Here is a 26,280-nt window from a genome sequence, read left to right as displayed (position 1 = left end):
GGCTGGGGAACTCTGCCGCTGTGACAGATGGACGAGGGAGCAAGTGCTAGAGGGAGAAAAGAAAGAAAAAAGAATCTGTCCTAAACTGAACCTTCTGTCCAGAGAAGACTTCCCTCCCAGAGCAGGTTTTTCGGATTGCTGGGGGTCTCTTGTTTTGTGTCCTGGAGTATCTGAGTGATGCTTTTCAGGCATCCAGAGCTCCTCCTCCCAGCAGCACTCTTGCACCCTTACTCTCCAATAACCAGTTTCTAAGGAAATGGAAAGCTATGATAATGGAGTGTAAGTGTTTTTGTCTTCATAATTGTGAAGAGGAAAAAACCTAAAGAAATTAGAAACCCTCAAGATGAGATGGGAAAATGAGAACAGACGACTCGTCAGGAAAATAGACACTCCAGCCTAAAAAGTACATCTTTCATTCTCCTCCCAATGTATTCAGAAAATCACATTTCATATATTTTTCTCAGCCAAGATTGAAAAAAAATTTTTTTTTACATTTCTCTTTTTTATCTTTGCAAGCCTAAAAATATGTTTAAGACTTTCTAGTATGCTGTGTTCTGTTCATGTCTGCATGATTAACTGTAGGTTGTATTTTATTTGCACTTCTGTGGCCTGGAACTCTACGGAGTCAGGGGCTCTCACTCACCTCTGCTTACCCCCAAATTCTAGCACGTGCCATGCCTGCGGTCTTGTGGGTAGCAACTTTTTTTAAAAAATGAATGAATGAGCTCATTAAACTTTCCTTGCAGAGTATTCTCAAAAGTATTCATTGCCTTCTGGTTCTCATTGCTTTATTTTTGTTGACATTGTCAGGGAACCTCTTACCTGTTTTAACTTTTGCTTTTTCTAGTTGTTGTAGTTACTATTTTAGTAAGTGTAGATATCACAGATTTTTATCTGTTATTTTGATTTTATCATTCTCTAATAGACAATGAATGTCATGATTTGTGTTTTGTATGATACTAGTGAAGATAAACATCTTTTTGCACATGTATTAACCATTTGTTTTGCTTCTTTTGTGATTTGTCTGTTTCTTTCTTTTACTGAGTTTTATATTGGAGTTTACTTTTGTTTTTTCTTGGTAATATTTAAGATCTCTTTGAGATTAAAGGTGTCAGCCTTTGTTTGCTTTTTGACTCATTAAATGTCTGTGTCTTCGCATATGTAGTATTCTTCCATGGGAAGTTCTACCTTTGGGGTTGGCTTGAAAAGTCCCTCCAACCTCTACCCTCATTCCTGAGGTTACAAAAATCACTTGTATTAACAGCAGCAATTTCAAGGACTAACTTTACTGGTACTTAACCGTTTGCCAGACCCTGTTCCAAGAACTTTGTATGAGCTTGTCTTCATTCATCACAAAAACCCTGTGAGGCACTTGATCTTATAACTCATTTTATAAGTGAAGAATCTAAGACTCAAGTAAATGAAGTGACTTGCTCAAAGTCACGTGGTGAGTAGCAGAGACTGGAATTCAACCTAGATAATCTGACCCTAGAGGCCACAGCCTAAACTGTAATCTCTACTTTAAAACTTGAATCCGTTTGGAATGAATTGGTATGTATACATATGACAATGATCTTGACTAATTTTTCCCAAATACTCACTTATCTCAACTCCATCTGAATAAACCAGCACTTCCTAAATTACCAATATTATCATATAATACATACTCATATTTTTAACTTTTGCGCAGTCTACACATTTGAACCTTATACACTGACATCGTTAAACCAGCTTTTACAATCCAAATTTGACATTTGATGCATTAGTTGATAAAGCCCTTGAAAACTATCTGAAGTGTCATTGCTGAAACAACTCAGTTTCAGCAGTATTTTCATGAAGTCGCTCAGTCGTGTCCGACTGTTTGTGACCTCATGGACCTACCAGGCTCTTCCGTCCATGGGATTTTCCAGGCATGAATACTGGAGTGGGTTGCCATTTCCTTCTCCGGGAGATCTTCCCGACCCAGGGATTGAAGCTGGGTCTCCCGCATTATAGGCAGACACTTTACCATCTGAGCCACCAGGAAAGTCCAAAAATTATATTTCATCTCACCCTTATTTTGAAGCCAGACACAATAAGACACATATTGTATGATTTCATAAATGCAGAATGTCCAGAAAAGGCAAAGTAGATGAGTGCTTCTTTAAGACTGGAGGTGTAAATGGCCAGTGATTGTAAAAAGACTTGAGGTATCTTTTTAGGGTGATAGCAATGCTAAATTAAATCATGGCCGATGGTGGTAAAATCCTCTGTGCATGCTAAGTCCTTTCTGTTGTGTCTGACTCTTTGCAACCCTATGGACTGTAGCCCGTCAGGCTCCTCTGTCCATGGGATTCTCCAGGCAAGAGTGCTGGAATGGGTTGCCATGCCCTCCTCCAGGGGATCTTCCCAATCCAGGGATGGAGTGTCTCTTGTGTATCCTGCATTGGCAGGCAGGTTCTTTACCACTAGCACCACCTGGGACGCCTGTAAAATCCTAAAAATGTACGAAAATCCATTGAATTTTGCACTTAAAACAAGTGAATTTTATGGGATGTGAATTATATCTCAATTAAACAATTTTTTAAAAAAGCAAAAACCTATACCCTGCACACTCTCTCACACACACACATACACATGCATGATGAGAAATTCAAAAGTGCTTATGTTAATCAAAGTATAAACCTCAAAAATATAATAAAGTTGAGATAAATATGGAAATAATTAGGACTTGAAAGCAGTTAACTGTTACTCTCAAACAGATGCTCCCTTAAACTTAGCCTGTTGATACTGGATCTACCATGAATGAAAAAATGTTGGGAACATATTGTTTAAAATTGTGCTACTGAAGTAATGTGTAATTAGAGTTTTAATAGAATTTTTAGTTCTTAGAAATTAGAAACCCTTTATAATATCTAAGTATGTTTTTCAGTTTTGTACATTTGTATTCTGTATATTTTTGTGAGATAATTATGTACCAAAGTTGGGAGCTGCGTATTTTTGTGCTTTTTTTTTTTTTATTCATTCATCTTCTTCACTTTTCTAGTAGCAATATTCTGATAATTACAGCCTCTTAATAATACATTTTTGCTACCTAGTAAGGTAAATCGCCCATCTCATTCTTTTTTTTTTTTCCCCATCTCATTCTTTTGGGGAAGGTGGGCTGTGCAGCATCTTTGTTGTGGCATGAGGGCTCAGTAGTTGCAGCTTGTGGCCTTCATTGCCCCGGGGAAGACCAGGGATCAAACTGCATCCTCTGTATTGGAAGGCAAATTCTTTACCACTGGACCACCAAGGAAATTCCCCGTCCATTTACTCTTGCAAGCAAATCTTAATATCATTTAGGAATAATGTTTAAAAATGAATTGTGATATTGGTCTAGGATTTACTTGTATTTATATACAATTTTGGTATGAATGAACACCTTTACGATATTAAATATTCCCATCTGGAAACATAGAATATCTCCATTTATTCCAGTTTTTTTAAAAGAGTGATTTAATAAAATTTTGTAAAATTTACTCTATCTGTATTCATTGTATTTCTTAAGATTTTTTTCCTGCGTGCTTTGTATTTTGGCTGCCATTGAGAATGGAACTTGATTTTTAAAATCTGTTTTGTTCACTGGTATATATAGAAAAAACTTTTAAAACGAGATATAATTTACATTGGATAAAAAGCATCTAAAGTGTTCCATTTTGATGAGTTTTGACATTTGTGTTCACTCGTGTAATCGCCATCCAAAAGGTATAGAACATACCAAAAGGTATAGAACATTTCCATCACTCCAGAAAGTTTCATCATGCCCTATCCAGTCAGCCCCTCCACTCTCCTAGCAGCAGCCAGTTTCTGACTTCTGTCACCATGATTTCCTGATGGCAACTTCATATTGTGTGTGATGAATTGGGAGGAGGAGAGATTCTTTTGCTCAGCATAATGTTTTTAATATTTAGCAATGCTGTGGAGTGTATCAGTAGTTCTTTATTTTTCTGAGTAGTATTAAACTGTATGAGTATACCAGATTTTATTTATTTTTCTGCTTTTGGACATTTGGGTTGTTTCTAGGTTTTTTTTTGGCACAAGGTCCTACGTTTGCTTTTGGTTTTGGCAAATATGAATACAGCTGTGACGAACCTTTTTACTCAAGTCTATGTGTGGATATATGTTTTTATTTCTCTTGGGTAAATATCTAGGAGTAAAATTCCTTAGTCATAGGGTACGTATATGTTTATGAGAAATGCAAATGATTTTTCAAATCAGTTGTATGATTTTATCTTCTCACTAGCACTTCTGAGTTCCAATTGCTTCATATCCCTGCCAGTGTTTAGTCTTGTAATCTTTTAATTTTAGCTATTCTAGGGAAAGCATTTCACTTTAGTTTTCCTTTTTTGACTCATGATGCCAAGGACCTTTTCTTGCTTTTCATCTATCTTCTATAAAATTTATGTTTTAGCCTCTTGCCCATTTTTTTGCCCATTTTTATTGGGTTATCTCCTAATTTGTGATTTGTAGGAGTTTATTTGTAAATTCTCATTAGACACCTGTTTCGTTAGTTTTAATAGTTACTCACTTGGTTATCTTAGATTCCCAACTAAGCAGTTATATGTTCTGTGAAGAATCATATTTTTGCCCTTTTTGTAATACCTTTACCTTTGTGTATTTCTTTATTTTATGGCATTGGCTAGAACTTCCTAAACTGTTGAATAGTAGGAATGATAGCAGGAATTTTTGTCCTGGTCTTGAATTTAATGATAATATTTAAAGTGTTATATTATTCTATTATTAGGAATGGATGTTGAATTTTATCTAATATCTTTTCTGTTGAGATGTTGGTGTGATTTTTCTTCTTTAATCCACTGATGTGATTTATTAATTTTGAAACATTCATGCATCTTAGAATAAACCCTTCTTGGTCCAAAGTGTATTATTAATGCTGATAGATTTTATTTGTTGATACACAGGAATTTTTCAACTGTATTCTTGTAAGAATTGGCCTGTAATTTTGCTTGTTTGTTGTTTTGGTGGAGGTGTTTACTTCTTCTGTGCATCTTTGCCAGATACTGTTTTTAGGGTTATACTAAACTAAATCTTTGGAACATATTTTTAAATAAATCGATTATGTATGACACCTTTTCATTCCCATCCACCTATCCATTTATCCTCGAGTGACTTCCTTCATCTCACTCCTCGCCTTCCCTTGTTATTACTGGCCAGCGCTGAGCCCCAGGGAACCCTAAGCCCTCTGCTTAACTGCACCCAGTCTCGCTACTTCAGGTATAGACATCTTTGGCTCCCTTGAGTTTTGAGATTTCCATTTTCTTTGGAATGAGTTCTCATGTACTAAATTGGAGGGCATTTAATGATAGCACCTAGGGAAGCAGCAATCCCAGCCCACGTGCTGGGCCATAAAATGGATTGAACTATGTGAAATCACTGGGAGTCCTCCATTTTTGACTAACCAAAGGGGCAGTTTCACATAGTTCAGTGTATACCTGGACTCTCTACCAGATGTCTAGAAGCAGCTGGAGGCTAGGGAAACCTTAACTTTTTGTCTTTTGGAGTCCCTGGAGGGAGATACTTAAATCTTCTTTTGTGTGTGTGTGTGTGTGTGTGTGTGTGTGTGTGTGTGTGATGGGGGCCCTTGGTCTTCGGGAACAGCTACCTAAGGAACATTTTTAACATTGTATTTAGATTTTCCTAGATTGTCTTAGAGGCTTTTGCTTTGATTCCCCCAGAGCTCCTCAGGAGACTATTCAGTAAGGCTCCTGTCATGAATCTTCCTAAACAGAAGGAACATCCTACACACATTATAGGATCTGACTGGAAGCAATGGCTAATGCTTAAGCAATTGAAATTCTTCTTAATGAGTAAGGAGACCTTATAAAATCCAAGGTGGTCTTAAGAAATTAACTAAAAACAACAGAGCCTTGAACAGCATAGGTTGCAAGTTTTTGCAGTGGCTTCCTTCTTGGTTATCCTCATCCTACTTTGCCTCAGTTAAGTTCTCTACACAAAAACTAGGCTAATCTCTTTGATTTCTAGACTGATTCTTATTATTCTTGCCCCCAGTCCTCTAATAACTCCCCATTTCATCACAATAGAAGCCAAAGTCCTCCAGGATTTGGGCGCTTTCACCCATTATCTCCGACCTCCTCTTCCACTACTGTAGCAAGCATTTCCCCCACTCCACCTGCACTGGAGCCTCCTTTCTGATGTTCAGACACACAGTTCCACCTCAGCACCATTTTCTCTGCTGGAATCACTTCCCCTAGCTGTCTGTATGCCTTGCTTCCTTTTTTGGGGGGCTGCACCATGCAGCATGTGAGATCTTAGTTCCCCAACCAGGGATCAAATCCATTCCCCAAGCAGTGGAAGTGCAGAGACTTAACCATCAGACCGCTGGGGAGATCTATAATTTTTGGCAGCATTTTTTTTTTTTTTACCATTTAATATCCAATATCATTTATTTCTTTAATTTGTTTATTGTCTAAGTTCTAGAATGTTACCTACAATGGCAACTCCATTACAGCAAGGATTCTCATCCTTTTTTCTCCTTTACAGTTCCAGCACCTAGTATAGTGCCTGTTACATGGCATGTGTTCAAAAGATACTTATTGAATAGATGAATAAATAAATTTAAAGAGACTTTTTAAAAACATGCCCAGGTTCTCCCCTGCCTCCCACACAGCTGCCTTTGTTCTCATCCTAGGTGAAATGAGAACTGTGCCTTCTGAGAGAAGAGAAAGTTCCTGATACATTCTAAAATCCACCACCTTTGAATGAAGACTTAGGGCCAGAGAAAGCACACAGGTGGAAAGACCCATTCTTGACACTGGTGAACTCTGTAACTGCAGACAAGTTGTTTAACCTCTCTGCTAGTATCTAATCACCTTCTGTAGCAAGGAGGGCCATACCATTTCAAAAGAATATTTTATTGTCTTATTTCCTGTATAATTCTTTCCATAGCCCAGGAAATTCTTTTCATTGAATTTAATTTTTTATCTTGGACCATAGGTGATTTGCAATATTGTATTAGTTTCAGGTGTATAGCAAAGTGATTCAGTTATACATATATCCATTCTTTTTCAGATTCTTTTCCCATATGGGTTATTACAGTGTATTGAATAGAGCTTCCTATGCTATACAGTAAGCCCTTGTTATTTATCTATTTTATATATAGTAATATGTATCTGTTAATCCCCAACTCCTAATTTCTCCCTCCCTCACTCGCCTTCCCCCTTGGAAACCACAAGTCTGTTCTGTATGTCTGTGAGTCTATTTCTGTTTCATAGATATATTAATTTGTGTTCATATTTTAGATTCCACATATAAGTGATATCATATGATATTTGTCTTTCTCTCTGACTTACTTCGCTTAGTGTGATAACCTCTCTAGGTCCATCCATGTTGCTGCAAATGGCATTATTTCATTCTTTTTATGGCTGAGTAATATTCCATTGTATATATGTAGGAAATGCTTGTAGCATCTGTGTGTCTCCTGTATTCATGTAGTTTGTACATCAGGATGTAAGAGTGTCTTCAAATGTAGGTCACCCTGATAGAGAGGAGTCTTTGCTGTATGTTCTCCCTGATCAGTCTCTCTCCTTTCCTGTAGAGACTACTGCTTATTCTTTCATTGATGCATTGCGTTTAATATTTATGGACTTACCCTGTGCCAGGCACTGCTCTAAGGAGTATGGGAGCAACACAGATAATGATTTCACACGTGTATTTCAGACACTGTGCTAAATGCTTTCCATGTATTTTATTTATCTTTACTCTTTGAAGTATAGTTGATTTGGGGCTTCCCTGGTTGCTCAGGGGTAAAAAATCCGTCTGCCAATGCAGGAGATGCTGATTCATTCCCTGAGTTGTGAAGATCCTCTGGAGATGGAAATGGCAACACACTCCAATATTCTTGTTTGGGAAATCCCATGGACAGAGGAGCCTGGAGGGCTACAGTCCATGCGATCACAAAAGAGTCAGACATGACTTAGCAACTAAACATGAAATAGTTGATTTATAATGTACTAATTTCTGCTGTACGGCAAAGTGACTTAGTTATGCACACATATACATTCTTTTTTATATTCTCTCCCGTTAGGGTTTATACCAGGAGATTGGATATAGTTTTCTGTGATGTACAGCAAGACCTTGTTGTTTATCCACTCTGAATGTAATAGTTTGCATCTACCAACCCCAGACTCCTAGTCCATCCCTCTCCCTCCCCACACCTTGAAAACCACAGGTTTGTTCTCTATCTTTACATGTATTTTTAGTTTGTTATTTTTTAGAGAAGGAGACTATTACTGTTGTTTTTTATTGGAAGTACATCTGAGATGGCCCCTAATTACACCTACAGTACCCTTTATTGTAACAAAATCTGTTATTTCCCTAAGGAGTATTAGAAAATTTTAGTGGAAATGGAGGGAAACAGTCTAATGCTTGTGTGTGAAAGAAAGGCAGATCCTCTTTTGCTAAAGCCCCATTTGCCCTAGTTCTTAAATAGGATTCAGTCAAGGTAGCTTTTCTCTCTCTTTTTCTTTTTTCCTCTCTAGCTGCAAAGGCAAAAGCAAGTTCCTGCTGATGAAAGGTGTGAGAAGGTCAGCCCTGAGGGTGGAAACCTGTGGCTAAGAGAAGGATCTGGAGGCTTGTAGCTCCCAGCTCAGCAACTCCAAGCTTCTCAAGTCTCCATGAGAATTTAGCCCCCTTCCCCTTCCCCAGTCCCCCAGCCCCCAGTTCTCTTGCGCTCTGCAAGGACTCCCCACTTAGGAGTGCCATAGGCTCTGCAGTCAAGTTGCTTGCTTGGAGGGTGGCTCTAGCCCTAACTGTGTGACCTAGGGAAGATTGCTTAACTTCTCCGACCCAAGGTTCTCTTCTGTAAAATGACCAGGGCCCCAGATAAAAGCACCAAAAGAAAGAAAATAAAGCTCCAGCCTTCAGCTTTTCACAGTCTAAAACAAGTACCTCTAGTTTCATGTGGTAATGGAAACGTGGACAGGGGGCTGCCACAGCAGGGAGCACAGGGTTGGAGAGACAGGAAGCCTGCACAGAAGGGGGAGCTTGTAAGCCAAGTCTTCAACGCCAAAAAAACCCACCACATCTACCAGCAGAGAAGTGAGTAGAGTTGTTCAGAAATGAAAGGGTAAGGTTTGTGTAGGGAGTAAGAATAGTTCAGATGGACTGGAGGACTGGACATGTTAGGCAGGAGAAATAATAGGAGTTATCCTCGGAGTGTTCTCGAAGGATATGTTAAGAAGTTCACTTTTGAACCTAAGAGCATCTGGGATCTGTGAAAGGATTTAAGCAAGCAAGCGAAATGGTCAAGTCTGTTTATGTGAAGGATGGATTGGAAGAGGTAGAATTATCCCCAAGTAATCTTTCAGAGACCGAGTCAGGGAATAGATAGGAAGAGTTGTAATCAAGAACAAATGAAATGGCTTGGTGACCCATGTACTAGGCTCTAAGAGTGGCGGTAAGGATGGAGCAAAAGTTCGTGGGGCCAGAAGAGAGGTAGGATCGTAGTGCTTACCTCCAAATAAGGTTAAAAGCACCCTGTGTCCTGGGATTATCTGTGGAGCAGATCTCCATCCAGAGTAGAGTAAAAGTAATGTTTTTTTGTTTATGATTGTTCATTCCACTGAGCATGTTGGTTTAATTCACTGTCATGTTTCCCTTTAGAGGGCATCTTTATTAGAGAATCTCATCCTCCCATCTTCCCTAAACTATGTGAATTCTTAGTTTTGATGGAATGTTCGGGATGACAAAGATGCTTACAATGCTGGGTGAATTCTTAATTATTTCCAATGCATCTTCATGTTTTTTTTTTTCCTTCAAAGCCAGCGAAACACCTTGTAACAGTCAGAGTCATCACACAATGCTCAAGCTTCTAAAGATGCTCTCCTGTTCCCAAGTGAGACTTTTTCTTTAAATAAGAACAAATTTTCATCTTGTTCCTTTTTTTCTATTAATAATTGATGGATCTCTAAAATGTCTTAACAGAATAGATTGTTTTACCTTCAACTTAAATACGGAAGTCTTTTCTGTAGTCTTTTAACTTTTGAAATTCTCTTTGTGTTCACCAAGGACAATCTTTGACTAGACATGCTCCCTGGGAAAATAGGAGTATTAAAAAAACTCATGTGTGAATCTTAAAGAATTTATTGGGCAGCAAGTTGAGAAAGAAGAAGTCTCATCAAGACTCCAGTACCCAAAAGTCTTGTGTTTGGTTCACCAAGATTGGAATTCACCTCCTCTTTTCCGTGTCTCCTTTTAAAGTTCGCGTGTTCCTAAGATGCTGAACTAGGCAGCTTTAGTCAGGAGCCCTCACCATTTCTGACCTCCTAGTCCCTCTAGATCTCCCCCTCAGAGACAGTCGCACACTCCACCAAGTCCTATCTCCTTAATCACAATTCTGATAACACGGTTGCCTTGCTCCAAAACTTCATCGTCTCCTCTTGCCTTCCAGTTGACGCCTGAGATCAGGGAACTGCAGGACCTCAGGGCTGGGAAAGACTTTACATTGTTAACCACTCCATTCGTCTCTAAAGCAGAGAAATCTGCAGAACAGATAGTAAATTCTCCCCCTTCAGAGACAAACAGGCCAAGATTTTGGATTGTGATAGAGGAGAATATTCTAAATCTTCCTATGTCTCCCCCTTGTTGGCCCTGTTTCTAAACCTTGGAACAGTTAAGAGTGAGTTTAGTCCCTCTTTTGTATGACTCCACTTCAGATCTGTGCTGACAAGAGTCTTGTCTTTCTTGATCCTTTTCCTGAAAATTTAATACCTCCTCATTGTTCCTCATGTAATACTGATCCTGTCCGTCTCATGGTAGTTGCTCTTCTCACCATCTTTCAGGTGATCATACATCTATAAGCTGCAGGTGCCCAGAACAGAATTCAGGTTTCAGGTGTGTTGAGGCTGGTGTATAACCTCCCTCCCTAGACTGTATCTCTATTGATGTGAAGTGAAAGTGAAGTCGCTCAGTCGTGTCTGACTCTTTGCCACCCCATGGACTGTAGTCTAGCTGGCTCCTCCATCCATCCACGGGATTTTCCAGGCAAGAGTACTGTAGTGGGTTGCCAATTCCTTCTCCAGGGGATCTTCCCAGCCCAGGAAACGAACCTGGGTCTCCCGCATTGATGTAGCCTAAAGCAAAATTGGGCTTCCCAGGTGGGCTTCCCACCTGCCAATGCAAGAGACTAAAGAGACGTGGGTTCAGTCCCAGGGTCAGGAAGATCCCCTGGAAGAGGGTAGGGCAATCCACTCCAGTATTCTTGCCTGGAAAATCCCATGGACAGAGAAGCTTGGCGGGCTACAGTCCTTGGGGTTGCAAGAGTTGGACGTGACTTCGTGACTAAATCACCTTGATGGGAACTTGCCGGACTTCCCTGGTGACTCAGCAGTAAAGAATCCACCGGCAATGCAGGAGACACAGCAGACGTGGGTTCGATCCCTGGGTGGGAAAATCCTCTGGAGGAGGGCATGGCAATCACTCCAGTATTCTTGCCTGGAGAATCCCATGGAAGAAAAGCCTGGCAAGTTACAGTCCATAGGATCATAGAGTCGGACACGACTGAAGCAGCTCAGCAGGCATGTACACATGCGAACTCCTCAGCCAGCCCCTAGATTATACTCTTAGAATTCTCTAAGGGGAAGCCCCAGTCATGTGGGGAGGTCAGGAACAACCCCATCCCCACACCAGTGGAACCAATCGTCTGAGTCCTCACCAGTGCACCAGTCCAGACTGGGAATCCCAGACTCAGTCACGTTGCAGGGTAAGCATGAGGATATGAAAGCAAGCAGTGGAGGCTTCCTCCCAGCTTGAGCAACTGTGAGCCATATAGCATCATGCGATATGAACATATCATAGCAGCCATCCTGACTTACAGACTCACTTTTCCTTTTGCCATCATGATTCTAAGGGAGTTACATGAGAAGGTGGTGGTATTTTGGAATAGGATAGCAACATAGAGAAGGATAAAATTGGACAGACTAGATATTTTTGGAGGGAGAAATAGCATGACTTGCAGATGTGGGAGGGTGAGAGGAGAGGAGGAATACAAAATCTAATGACTACCAGATTTGGGGAGCTGCTTGGGGGATGTGTTTACCAAATTGAAATGGAAAAGATGGGTAGGATGGCTGGGAGCAGGAGAGGGAAATCAGTTCCATTTTTGAAATATCAAGATTGAGATGCCTATTAGACAATTAATTAGACACCTAAAGAAGGCACTTGGATGTATGAGTTTATAATGCAGGAAGAGGTGGGGATGGAGACATAAATGTTGGAGTCATCCATGTACACAAGTGGCATTTTAAACCAGGGAAGCAGATAAAATCAGAAAAGATAGTGATGTCAATGTTTTTGGTCAGCTGTAAAGTGATCTAATATATATGTGATGTTATTATCCTATGTATTCCTAACTGAGCATATCATTAGTCAGAGTAAGACTTTCTAATGTAGGGCCAGTCCTGTGGAATTAGATCTAGAATTGTTTGAGGGAATGATTCAAAAAAGGAAAAGGAGTGGGCTGATGGCAGTCCTTTCCCAGGGCCCTGTGAGGGCTGCTGGCTTCTCTCGTCCCCCAGCACCAGCTCAGAGAGCGTCATCCTCCAGGAACACTTCCAGTGCAATTAATCATGTTAATATCTATAAATAAAGTGCAATCAACAGTTACTTTAACAGTGCATGCTAATTATTGGTAGGATCTGTCACTGAAAAAGGATGTTTTTGCCAATTTTGTCACGTCTGGGGAAAGTATCGGGAATTTGGTGGGAGTTTCTGAGAAAGCTGAATGGCCAAATCATTGCAAGCTTCCATTTACAGGTGGGCCAGGTTTGGGGCATCAGTGTGATTGCTACAGTGAAAATCAATGACCCTTGAGAGAAATGTTGCAACTGGAATTTCCTCTCTACATGATAAATAATTATGTCATCCTGCTTTATCTCACAAGTGTTTTTTTGTTTTTGTGAGAGACTCTGTAAGAACAGGATTTCTCAGTGAGTCAGTAATGCTGGAGGACACAGGGTGGGTGATGACCAGATGTCCCATAGCTTAGTGGCTTCCTGGAAATTTGGCACAAAGTCTTGAGGAAGCTAGGCTACGGGGGCTGCAGCAGATATCCAAGAACTCTTGCACCTCTTCATGTGTGCATCAGTTCAAGAAATACTAAGCTACTCATAAGTGTCTGCCACTAGGAAAGATGGAGAAGTCAGACATCCTCTAGAAGAGTACAGAGACCAGTGAGAATAAGAAGCATACATCACATGTAGTAATATTAGCCACCTCTTCTTTACTACAGATGCAGATTTTCTCATTTAATCTTTTCAACAACCCTAGACCTTAGATTGGAGAAGGAAATGGCAACCCACTTCAATATTCTTGCCTGGAGAATCCCATAGACAGAGGAACCTGGCAGGTTACAGTCTATGGGGTCACAAGAGTTGGACATGACTGAGCGACTCAGCACTTACACAGGGCTTAGATGGTAAAGAATCCACCTGCAATGCCGGAGACCTGGGTTCGATCCCTGGGTTGGGAAGATAGCCTGGAGAAGGGCGTGGCAACCCACTCCAGTATCCTTGCCTGGAGAATCCCCATGGAGAAGCCTGGCAGGCCATAGTCCATGGAATCTCAAAGTTGGACATGGCTGAGCAACTACGCACAGCACAGTACTAGTTTCCAAATGAAGAAACTAAGAGCAGAGAACTGATAAACCGAGAAATTGTGTAGTTTATCTAAGGTTGCATAATAAGGAATGACTAAGACTTCATCCTGTTGTTCCACACGTCCAGACTTCAGGACTTTTAAATAACAAGTCCTTTATATGTTTATACCCCCAGCTTCAATTCTCAGTCTTCAAAGCAAACACCTTAAACTGTTTGTTTCAAAATATGCCTGCATATTTTTTAATGCTCTATTTAATTTTTTAGTTTTAGATTTTTATCAAATTTTGTTATGAAAGTTGAAGATTTAGCTCATAAGTGCACTACACAAACACACATTCTTGCTCCTCCAACTTCTCAAAATAGTAATATTACAAATTTGTAGAGATAGTAATTCCTATCTGTATCATTATTATATAAACTTAGTTTATAATAACTGAACCATATAGTGTGATTATGTTCTTTGTTCCACCCAGGAGTTGGTCATTCGTATTTCTAGCCTGGCTTTTACCCCTGATCTCCGTACTCGTATATAATTGGCTCCCTGGCCTTCCCATTTGTATCGCACATTTAATGCATACAGAACTGAGTTCTTGGTCTCTACCATAGCCTTTCCTGGTGGTTCAGAGGGTCAAGAGTCTTCCTTCAATGCAGGAGACCTGGGTTCCATCCCTGAGTCTGGAAGTTCCCCTGGAAAAGGCAGTGAGAATCCATTCCAGTATTCCTGCCTGGAGAATTCCATGGACAGAGGAGCCTCGTGGGATACAATCCATGGGGTCACAAAGAGTCGGGCCCAACTAAGTGACTAACACTTTCACTTTCCCATAGCCCAGTGCCTTCTCCCTCTCCATTTAGAAATGCAAGTTAATGGCAATTCCACCTTCTCATTAACTCAGACCAAAAGTACTGGAATCATCCTTGACTGCTCTCTTTCTATCATTTATTCTATTAGAAAACTCTGTTGTTTCATCTTCAAAATTTGATGATCTCTCATCACTGTTTTCTGTGGACCAATCCACATCACCTCTTACCAGGTTTGTTACAGTCAGCTCCTAACTGCTGGCCCTGCTGCTGCCCTTGTCCCCTCAGACTCATCTGAGGGGCAGAAGCCTGAGTGATCACATTAAAATAAAATCACATTGTGCTGTTTCTCGGCTTTAACCTTTTAATGACTTCCATTCCCACTTAGAGCAAAGTTCTTACGATAACCTGCATGATTCAGTCCCTCACAACCTCTGTGACCTCACCATTTTTTCCTCCCTTCTCTTCTTTCTATCTCCTTTCCCTTCTGCAGACACAGCAGGTACACTCCCACCTCATGGCATCTGTACTTGCTCCTTGATTTGTGTGCAGTTTCCCCCAGTTAGCTGCATTACTAACTTTCTAACTTCATTTCTAAAGGTCTTCACTCAAAAAGGAACTCTATTATGAAGGCTTCCCTACTTAACATTTTATTTAACTCTTCAATACTACTTAATTCCTCTTCTGGACTTTTTTCTTCTCTGCATTGTATTATACGTATGTGTATTATATGTATATTTATATGTGTGTGTGTGTGTATACATGTATGCGTATGTCTGTATATAGTTTGTTTTGCTCATTGTCAAGCTTTACAACATAAGAAATATAAGACTCATGATGGCTTTTTTTTCTATTAAAAACCTTTTTTTCAGGTACATAAAAATTAAATCTATTTTTGTTTACTTATAGCCATCAATCCATCAGTCATCAATAAGTATGCTTATTAATTGTAATAATCTACCTGTAGCTTTTTTACATTTCTTTTTTTTTTTATGCCATGCCACATGGCTTGTGGGATCTTGGTTCCTCGGCTCGAGATCAAATCCAGGCCCTTGGCAGCAAAAGCACAGTCCTATCACTGGATCACCAGGGAATTCCCCAGGATTTATTTCTTTATACAGGAGAAATAAATGACAGAATGAATTCCTCATGTCAAAACTTTATACTGTTTATTTCTTTTCCGTACCTTATTTCCCTAGCTAAGGCCTGAAGTACAGTATAGAATATAAGCAGTAATGTGTCTTATTTCTTACGTTAATTGGGTAGCTTTTCACATTTCACCAGTAAGTACATCAATGCTGTAGCCTTGTTTTCAGACGCCCTCCATCAGATAAATTCCTCTTCTATATCTGGTTTGTTAAAAACTTTTACCATAAACAGATGCTTGATTCTTATCATATTTTTCTACATTCACATAGATAATTACATGACTTTCCTCTGTATTATTTTACTATGAACACATATTTTTAAATCTTCATATGTTAAATTAACCTTAGAAACTTGAGGTAAAACACATGGAAGTAATGTGCTGTCATTTTTATGTTTTTCTTCATTCAGTTTTCTCATATTTTGATTAATTTTTTAAAAATCTCAGTTTGAAAAGTGTACACTGTGTCTAATTTTTATCATCTGTAAAAGTGTAAAGGTGGATGTAAAGGTGTTTATAAAATAATTTTATTATCTGTTTAATGTTTTTGGTAAAGATCCATGGTGGTGTTGCATTTCAATCATGACATGATTATTTTGCCTTTTCTCCCCTACCCCCTCTTTTTACCTATTTTAACAAAGGTTAACAGTTTCAGCCTTTTCAGAACTAACTTTTGGCTTCGTTGATTTTCTTTAAATATATTATTTTTATGTCATTAATTTCTGCTTTTAAATTTATTATTTCCTTCCACTTAGTTTGGGTTCAATTTGTTGTTCTTCTTCCAAGTTCTTTAGATAGATGCTTTGATTATTTTGTTCCATGTTACAGTTTTTTTAAAGCTAAAAATTTTCCATTAATTTGATTCTTAAGCATTTGTGTGGGGAAAATCCTACAGTCCTCTTCCTCTGTGTTTCTTTTACTCTCATACGACCACCACACTCACATCTCTGACACCAAACATGTTGGGGTTTTTCATATATATTTCACAGGCAATTCTGAGACCAGCCGGCGTCTTACAATTTAACTCAATTTGACACTGTCAGCCTGATTAAGGACTCAGTCCCATGAGACTCTCCTGGCTTCAGATGCCAGTCACAAGTAGCAAGTGCCCAGATTATCCACAACTTCTGTCCAACTTGGCTACAGGTCAGACGGTCCCATGACCTGCTCCTTGGATTCTATTATTTGTGGGAACAGCTCACAGAACTCAGGGAAACACTTACTTGCTTTACTAGTCTATTAAAAGATGTGATAAAGAATACAGATGAACAGAGATCCATTGGGTGAAGTCTGGGAGGGTCCTGAGCACAGTAGCTTCTGACTCCATGGAGTTGGGGAATGTGTCACCTTCCTGATGTATGGATGTCTTCACCAACCTGGAAGATCTTTGAAACCAATACTTTAAATAGTTTATGGGGGCTTTCTAGTGTAGGCATGGTCAATTATCAGCTTCATTTCCAGCCCTCTCCCATATCTGGAGAGTGGGTGGGGGGTGGTACTGAAAATTTTGAGTTTCTAATCATGGCTTGGTCTTTTTGGTGACCAGTTCCCATCCAGAAGCCATCAAGGAACCTGCCCACAGTTGCCTCACTCAGACAGAAGGTGCTCCCAGTGCTCCTACTGCTCTTATCACTTAGGGATTTACAAGGGTTTTAGGAACCCTGTGTCATGAGCAGGGATGAGGACCATAAGTGCAATATATTTCTAATCTTCATTGTGATTTTTACTTGGAACCATGGTTATTTGGAAGTGTATTTCTTAGTTTCTAAACATATAGACCTGCCTCTTGAGAAACCTATATGCAGGTCAGGAAGCAACAGTTAGAACTGGACATGGAACAACGGACTGGTTCCAAATAGGAAAAGGAGTACATCAAGGCTGTATATTGTCATGCTGCTTATTTAACTTATATGCAGAGTACATCATGAGAAACGCTGGGCTGGAAGAAGCACAAGCTGGAATCAGGGTTGCCGGGAGAAATATCAATAACCTCAGATATGCAGATGACACCACCCTTATGGCAGAAAGTGAAGAGGAACTAAAAAGCCTCCTGATGAAAGTGAAAGAGGAGAGTGGAAAAAGTTGGCTTAAAGCTCAACATTCAGAAAACTAAGATCATGGCATCTGGTCCCATCACTTCATGGGAAATAGATGGGAAAACAGTGGAAACAGTGTGAGACTTTATTTTGGGGGGGCTCCAAAATCACTGCAGATGGTGATTGCAGCCATGAAATTTAAAGATGCTTACTCCTTTGAAGGAAAGTTATGACCAACCTAGATAGCATATTAAAAAACAGAGACCTTACTTTGCCAACAAAGGTCCGTCTAGTCAAGGCTATGATTTTTCCAGTAGTCATGTATGGATGTGAGAGTTGGACTGTGAAGAAAGCTGAGCGCCGAAGAATTGATGCTTTTGGACTGTGGTGTTGGAGAAGACTCTTGAGAGTCCCTTGGACTGCAAGGAGATCCAATCAGTCCATCCTAAAGGAGATCAGTCCTGGGTGTTCACTGGAAGGACTGATGCTGAAACTCCAATACTTTGGCCACCTCACGTGAAGAGTTGACTCATTGGAAAAGACCCCGATGCTGGGAGGGATCGGGGACAGGAGGAGAAGGGGATGACAAAGTATGAGATGGCTGGATGGCATCACCAACTCGATGGACGTGAGTCTGAGTAAACTCTGGCAGTTGGTGATGGACAGGGAGGCCTGGCGTGCTGCAAAGAGTTGGACATGACTGAGCGACTGAACTGAACTGAAACATATAGAAACACTATATCTTTTTATTATAGAGTTCTAGCTTAATACCATTATTATCAGCCCTTATCCTATCTCTCTGCCAGTCCCTGCTGTTAACCTAACCTCCTTCCAGAATGTCTCCTGTGTCATCAGCTGTTGATCTCTGGGTGAGAATGTGTGATGGTTAGGTACACAAGTGATGGACCACAACCACTTCTCCCCTTTTCAGTACAGGAAAATATGTGTGAAAAGACAAGCTGAAAGGAGGGCACTATGTACGTATAGTAAAGGACTGACTCAACAAGCTTGGGGTACCTAAACCCTGCACATTCTACAGAACGGACTAGACCTTGACTAAAACAGTGGGTTGCCATGTCCTCCTCCAGGGATTCCCAATCCAGGGATTGAACCCAGGCCTCCTACATTGCAGATGGATTTTTTACCATCTGAGCCACCAGGGAAGCCCATAATTTATGATGGTTACTTGTTTTTGTTCATTTAGGGCTCTAGGCTACACCGATCCCCCTCTGATGAAGGGAGTAAAGACTGACCAGCTAAGATTAGTCAGTGGGTACTCCTTACCACCCGCAGTAAGAACACTGGGCATCAAGGTTTAGGTGAGCTTTCCTCGTTGGTGATACTTTGTATGTTTTGTCACACATCACAGTGGGGAGTACCAAGTGCTGTATGTGTGACTCCATTGGAAAAGGGCAACTGGAAACTAATGCCTGATTTCTCTCGGACTCCACCCTATGTAATGTTTTTTTCTTTGCTGATTTAAATCTGTGTCCTTTTATTGTAATAAACCATATGAACTTGACTTAGCAACTAAACTACCACTACACCATGAGTATAACAGCCTTTCTGGGTCTTTCTAATGAATCATCAGACCTGAGGGGGTCTTGTGGACCCCCAGTATGTGTGTGTGTGTGCAGAGTCGCTACAGTGGTGTCCAACTCTTTGTGACCCTATGGACTGTAGCCCACCAGGGTCTTCTGTCTGTGGGATTCTCCAGTCAGGAATACTGGAATGGGTTGCCATGCCCTCCTCCAGAGGGGAACTTCCTGACCCAGGGATCAAACCTGTGTCTTTTATGTCTCCTGCATTGGCTTGCTTGGTAAATCACTTCAGTCATGTCCGACTCTTTGTGACCCCATGAACTGTAGCCTGTCAGTCTCCTCTGTTCAAGGGATTCTCCAGGCAAGAATGAGGTGGGTTCTTTAACTCTAGCACCACCTGGGAAACCCAGTACAGTGGTGTTTAAAAGTTATTGAGACTGGGATATCAAAACTCTGTTGATAATGATTCCCTGCCTAACTTGTATAACCTACTATGAAACCAAAGTTCATTAATTTTGGCAATGTTAATATCATACAAGTAGTATTAAAGAATAATTATTTAAAATATCCAGTTATATATATACATATCAGATGAAAATATGAGATTGTCCCCACTTCTTCATGAGGATCTTCACAAAATGCCAAGCAGTAAAAGATTTTTGCTTTGACCCTTCAGTTACAAATACAGACAACTAAGGATGTCCTAGAATATGAGGAAAACCAACATCATGAAAGAGAAGGTCCAAGGTAAACAAACAGATCAACTGATGACTGGAGAAAAAGAGATTAAAGCAAGAGAAAAAAAAATCCAATTAACATCAATCACTGAGGACCAAGCAAAATCAGTGAAAACAAGATATCTAAAGGGGAAATTACAGAAGATACAAGTACAAAGTAAAAGTACAAAGAGACAATCTTAAAACCTCCTTGAGGGGGAAAAAAATATCTACAAAAGAATGGCATCAAACACCCTAGCTAGAACATGAAGTACTAGAAGGTATTGTGACAAAGTAGAAGATTCTAAGATAAAATAATTCTAACCTAAATTCTGTGCCTAGCTAACTTTAAGAATTAGAGCACAATAAAGATCACTTTAACTACCTGTGAACCCTCACTGGAAAAAAAGTACTCAAGAACACACACAAGCAAAATGTATCTTAAAATGGGAGATGATAATGGGTTTTATGAAACTGCAGTGAACATTGAAATAAATATTTTAACCATAGTTTAAATGTTTGCTAATACTCTGACTGTGAAACAATGGAATGGGAATAAACCATATTTTGAAAGACAATATCATAATAAATTCCAAGAGGAAGAAGATTTGGATACAAAATTAATAAACTTGACTTAATAAAAATATAGAAATAAATCCTTTGTGAATAGAGGATAGGCATTATTTTTAGATACATTTGAGCACAAATGCATGGGATAGGATAGAATAATTTTTAAATGGTTGAAACCATCAAGGCATTCTCTGAACTCAAGACAGTACAACTAGAAGACAAAAATATAATCCTCTGTAAAATCTGTCTTTTCAGAATTTTTAAATTTCCATTAATTTATGTACAGCAAAATTAATCAATTTTAAGTGTGCAAGTTTGTCACATATGTATAGTCATATAACCACTACCATTCAGTTCAAAATAATTTTTAATTTCTCTTATGACTTTTTTCTTTGACTTGTAGATAATTTAGAAAAGTATTGTTTAATTTTCAAATATATAGAGATTTTCTAGATATCTATGGTTGAATTCTACTTTAATTTTATTGTTGTTAAAGAACATACTTTGTGTGATTTCATTCATTTTGAATTTAATGAGAATTTTTTAATGACCCAGAATATGATTCATCTTGCTGAATGTATATATTTGAAAAGAATGGGCATTTTGATCATTTGATGGAGTATTAATAGGTAAAGTGAAAGTGAAGTGAAGTCGCTCAGTCATGTCCGACTCTTTGCGACCCCATGGACTGTAGCCTACCAGGCTCCTCCCTCCATGGGATTCTCCAGGCAAGAATACTGGAGTGGGTTGCCATTTCCTTCTCCAGTTAATAGGTAAAGTAAGTTTCAATTAATAGGTAAAGTAAGTATCAATTACGTCAGGTTAGTCAATAATATTGTTCAAGTCTTTTATATCCTTAACTTCTTTTTTGCTTGCTTGTTCAATGGTAGAGTAGTGCTGGAATCTCTAACTCTACTTGTGTATTTGCCTATTTGTCCTCTTAATTCTATCTCATTTGTTTAACATATTTTGAAGTTCTGTTATTAGAAGCATATGCATTTAAGATTATGTTGTCTTGATGATTTTAGCCTTTGTCAATGAAGTATCACCTTCCTCCCTGGTAATATTCCTTGGCCTGGAATCTTGATATTAATATAACCACTCTAGCTTTCTTTAGATTACTGTTTGCATGGCCTAATTGTTTTCATCCTTTACACCTATCTTTGTCTTCTTATTTTAAGTGGGTTTCCTGTAGACAGTGTATATAGTTGGGTCTTGCTTTACAGTCCTATCAGAACATTTATATCCTTTTAATTGAAGTTATCAGGTATATACATTTAATGTAGTTATCAACATGGTAGTGTTTAAATCTGTCTTTTCTGTTTGTTCCACCTGTATTTTCACTCCTTTTTTCTGTGCCTTTTTTTGAATTGAGCATTTAGAAGTGTGTTATTTAGTTTCCAAATATTTAGAGATTTCCCAGATATCTTTTTGTTATTGATTTCTAATTCATTTCCATTGCAGCCAGAGAATATACTTTGAATCTTCTCAAATTTAATTGAGGCTTGTTTTATGGGCTATAATATGATCTTTCTTGTTCAGTGTTTTGGGTCCACCTGAAGAGATATGTATTCTCTTGCTGTTTGGTGTTTCTTTACTGCCACTCATTAGGCCAAGTTAGTTGATAGTGCTGTTCAAGTATTCACATCTCTGACTTCAACTTGTTTATCCTCACAGTTCTATAAGTTTTTGCTTCAGATAATGAAATGACCCTCCTTTTCCTGGTAATATTCATTTCTCTTACATATACTTTGTCTAATATTAACTTAACCACTCCAGATTTCTTTTTATTAGTTTAAGTGTGGCATATAGTTTTTTATTCTTTTACTTTTAATGTACATGTACCTGTATATTTAAATTAAATTTCATGTAGAGAGCATAATATTGGGTCTTGCTGTTTACTAAATTAGATAATCTTTGCCTTTTATTTGGATGCTTAGATCTTTTACATTTATGTGATTATTAAAATTATTTTGTTTAAATTTACTATCTTACTATTTGTTTTCCATTTCTATAATTTATATCTCTTCCGGTCTTATTCCCTTTTCCTTTTTTTCTGCCGTCTTTTGGATTAACTTAATATTTTTAAAGCATGTATCTTATCCCTTTTGTTGGCTTATTAACTAATTTATAGTTAATAAATTATGTTATTTTAGTCATTTCTTCTGGGTTTATGGTATATGTTTTAATATACAGAGCCTAACTTAAAGTGATAGTATACTACTTATCTTCAGTACAAGAATCTTACAGCAATGCTAGTTTCATATCTTTCCAGTGAATAACCCCAATAAAATTAAAATTTCTCTTTCTCAATATTAATTTTTTTAGTCCCAGAGAAGACTAAATCTCCCTGTGTGGGTAATATACTCATCCCTGAACAGAAGACAGTGGACAGGGGCATGAATACTTTGGTCTGAATTCCTGCAGCAGCCCTCCTAGAACTTTATGGAATTGGGAAGGATTTCACCAGAAGAACCCAAGGATAGGAATGCAAAAGTGCGCTAGCTAGACAAAGACTAGAACTATCACAGACCACTACAGGTAAACATCACAGAAAGAGTTTACAGGTCCACAGGTATAGAATTCACACACATGTGCTATCAGTTCCCTATATATCTTGCCAACAATACTGACCTTGGCCACACAAAGCAAAAGCAAGTGAAGCATTTCTTTGTATGACATTTTCCTTCCCCATGTACCCTTCCAGGGCATTTAGCCACCAGTGACACCTCTGCATATCTGATTTCTGTCAAGCTGGAATAGAAGCCAAACACTCCATACTCTTTTGTATTTGACTTTTATCAGCATCCTGGAAAATTTTTTACTAACAATATGAATACTTCTGTGTAAGGCAGTGTTTCTCAACCTTGGCACTACTGACATTTTGGACCAAATAATTCATTGTAGTGAGGGGCTCCCCTGTGCATTGTGGGATGTTTAGCAGCATCCCTGGACTCTACCTCCTAGATGTCAGTAACACCTGCCTCCCCAGTTGTAACAGTTACAAATTTATCCAGGTAACACCAAATGTGCCCGGAGGGAGCAAAATTGCTTCTGGTTGAGAACCACTGATTTAAGGGGAATGTTTATACACAACAGGAGCCATAGATTCTTAACCCCAAATCAGTATGGGCTGATGCAGAGAAAGCAGAGTTAGTATTAGGTTCCATCAACTCCTGTTCCATAGCCCACCAACTGGTCACTTCTCAAGGGACCACATCTGTTGTTCACCACAGCAAAAACAGCTTCCAGCACCTGGAAGAGAGCAATGCTCAACAATCACAACAGATGTTAAGAGAGTAAGCAGATGGATGGATGAATGAATGAAGGATGAAAAGAAAAATGTACGTGATTATTCAGTGTTACTCTGGGGAAAGGAGTAACTTAGGTGGTATGTACGTAAGAAAAGGAGATATTTTACTATTATACTTACATTTGTACTTGAATTATATCACTCTTACTTTCATAGTTTCGATAATTTTAAATGATTTATTTTTAAAGCACTCGGAAATCAAACCAAGCCTTTTCTCCCTAATAAATCTTTAATTTGCCTAGGCTTTCCTTTTAACTACAAAAGTGGACTTTAGCCCTAGTTCATATTCTGAATATATGACCAAATCTGAAGCATATTTTTTTTTCTTTTAACTCATAAGTAAACAGCAGTATAATGTAAATATTTGTGAATGAAAAAGGTTTATGTTGGAGGAAAATGTACTTAGCACAAAAGTAACTTAACACAGTACATTCGGTTGTGTGCCTTGGCCTTGAGGGTGGGGACTGGAGTAGATGTATCGTCACATCTCCAGCCCTACAGAGCTTGTGCAGTGGGCCCTCAGAAGTCGTATGCTGAGAAAATGATGATAGAGCTTCATACAGGTGGCTTTGGTTGCTCCTGTTTTACTTTGTTCAGACCAAGGTTATTAGGGCAGGATGAGAGGAGAGGGGGCTTGAGCCCTCTGATAAAAGTCCTCTGAGAAGGACAGCTGTCTGAGCCTTTCTGCTTAAGGCAGACAGAAGAGGTCCAAGGGCAAGGGAATAGGCCAGGGAGTGTAGAGAAAAAGGCAATTTATGGGGACAGCTGTTGCTCCTCTTTTCCTCTGCTACTAGCCAGAAACTAGATCAAATCCTCCAGTGTCAACAGACCCTCCTCCTGCAGTTGAAACCCCAGCAACACAAAACTGTCTAGCCCCAGCCCATGTGACACCCCACTCCTGTAGAATTGTCATCTCTCCCCTCACCTCCACCCCAGAGGGAAAGGCCCAACTACCTAGGTCTCTTGATATCAGGGCTCCAGGAGCCAGAAGAGCCTGGCATGCTTTCGAGGGGAGGTCATTTATTTACATGAAGCAGGCAGAGCTCAGGGATACAGAGCAATCCATCTGCCTTAGCGACCAGACAGGCTCCCTTCACCTCAGTCTCCTGCAGAAGCAGTCAAGGAGAGAGGTTGGGCGAGGTGACCTTCCAGAGCTGAATCTGTGCTTCTAAAAATAGAAGCATCCTTAGAGAATCAAGGAGGGGAGGAGAGGCTATGGATGTTGAGGGCAAAAGCTGGACACCCCAGAGCATTATCATTATGAAGCTATATTAATTAGACCCAGACACCCAGCTTGATAACCTCAGGTATCACAGAAATTGAAACTAAACAAACTGGCTTCCCCGCTCCCGCCCCCCATTTCTGGTTGGATTTTCCCTGGGCTAAAAAGGAAAAAGAGAATGGTGTCTTCTGATCTATTTGATTGGCTATACACTGCCCGAGGAGATGTTTTCCCCAGCAGAGAAAAGTGGGTCTTCTTAGAGACATACCAAGGAGAAGCAAAACTTCAGCAGAGTGGGAGCCCAGTGGTCAGCAATTGGGGGCTGTGGGACCTGGATCCCCTCCTATGTCTGTCTGCCTGGAGAGACTGCACAGGGCTGGGCAGGTGTCCGAGTGTGTCGAGGGCTGTGGATGTGTGGGCTCAGGGCTGCTGCTCTGCAGACCCCTGCAGTAGGGACTAGTGTTTGCAGGCCTCAGTGAAGCCACATCCTGCTCTGCACAGGTTGTGTGTGACCAGGTTGTGTGCAGGGTTCTGTGGGTAGAGGGGTGTGTGTGTGCACACATGCATGTGTTGGGATGGAGAGTGTTTGCAGGAGTGTATGAAAGTATTGCAGCAAACTTGGTAGGGGCCATGTAGGGGAGAGTGAGGGACTGTCGGGGAGGGATGCATATGGATGGTGGCTATTTGTGTGCCTGTATGAGGCTTGTGGGAAAAACTGCAGGTGAAGCTATGTAGGAAACCCGGGATAAGGAGTCTCCAAGGGGCTGTATGGAGACCCATTTGAAAGAGTGCACGAGACTGCGGGGGGTGTGTACAGAGCATGTGTGGGCTGCCTATGAGGCAGGCAGCACTGCTGGGTACTCTGTGTAGCTTTGTCCTGGGGGCTGTGTGGACTATGGTGGGGATATGAGTGAAGTTGCATGGGGGTCTCCATGGGGGTAGTTAGGCTGTGGGGCTTCTGTTCTCTGCAGGGCTGCAGGTAATGAGACAGAAGGGACAGAACCCAGATGGTCTGCAGTTCTGCCATCTAAAGATGAGTGTGTTTCCTTAGGGAGGGGGCTCCGGAAGTAGGAACATTTATTCTTGTGATTGACGATGCGAAGAGAAAAGACGTGAGGGATTTGGGAGATGAGCGGAAGGACCAGTGCAGCCCCTTGCAATTCTGCCCTGCCCCTGCTTCTGTGTGGACCAGGCTAAAGACACTTTCTTTACTATGATTATTATTTTATGTTTAAAATTTATTTATTTTTTAACTGAAGGATAATTGCTTCACAGAATTTTGTTG

The 26,280-nt window shown here is 39.9% G+C and overlaps 1 protein-coding gene across 2 annotated transcripts in view; it reads left to right on the top strand.

Moving 5' to 3' along the window:
• Nucleotides 1-26,280, top strand: part of SYT9 (synaptotagmin 9) — a 205,817-nt gene that overhangs the window by 122,011 nt on the left and 57,526 nt on the right. The window lies entirely within an intron of this gene.

This window comes from Cervus canadensis, chromosome 11, assembly GCF_019320065.1.
Source record: "Cervus canadensis isolate Bull #8, Minnesota chromosome 11, ASM1932006v1, whole genome shotgun sequence".
NCBI lineage: Eukaryota > Metazoa > Chordata > Mammalia > Artiodactyla > Cervidae > Cervus > Cervus canadensis.
Note: the sequence above shows the minus strand (reverse complement) of the source record. Positions and strands in the feature narration are given on the sequence as shown.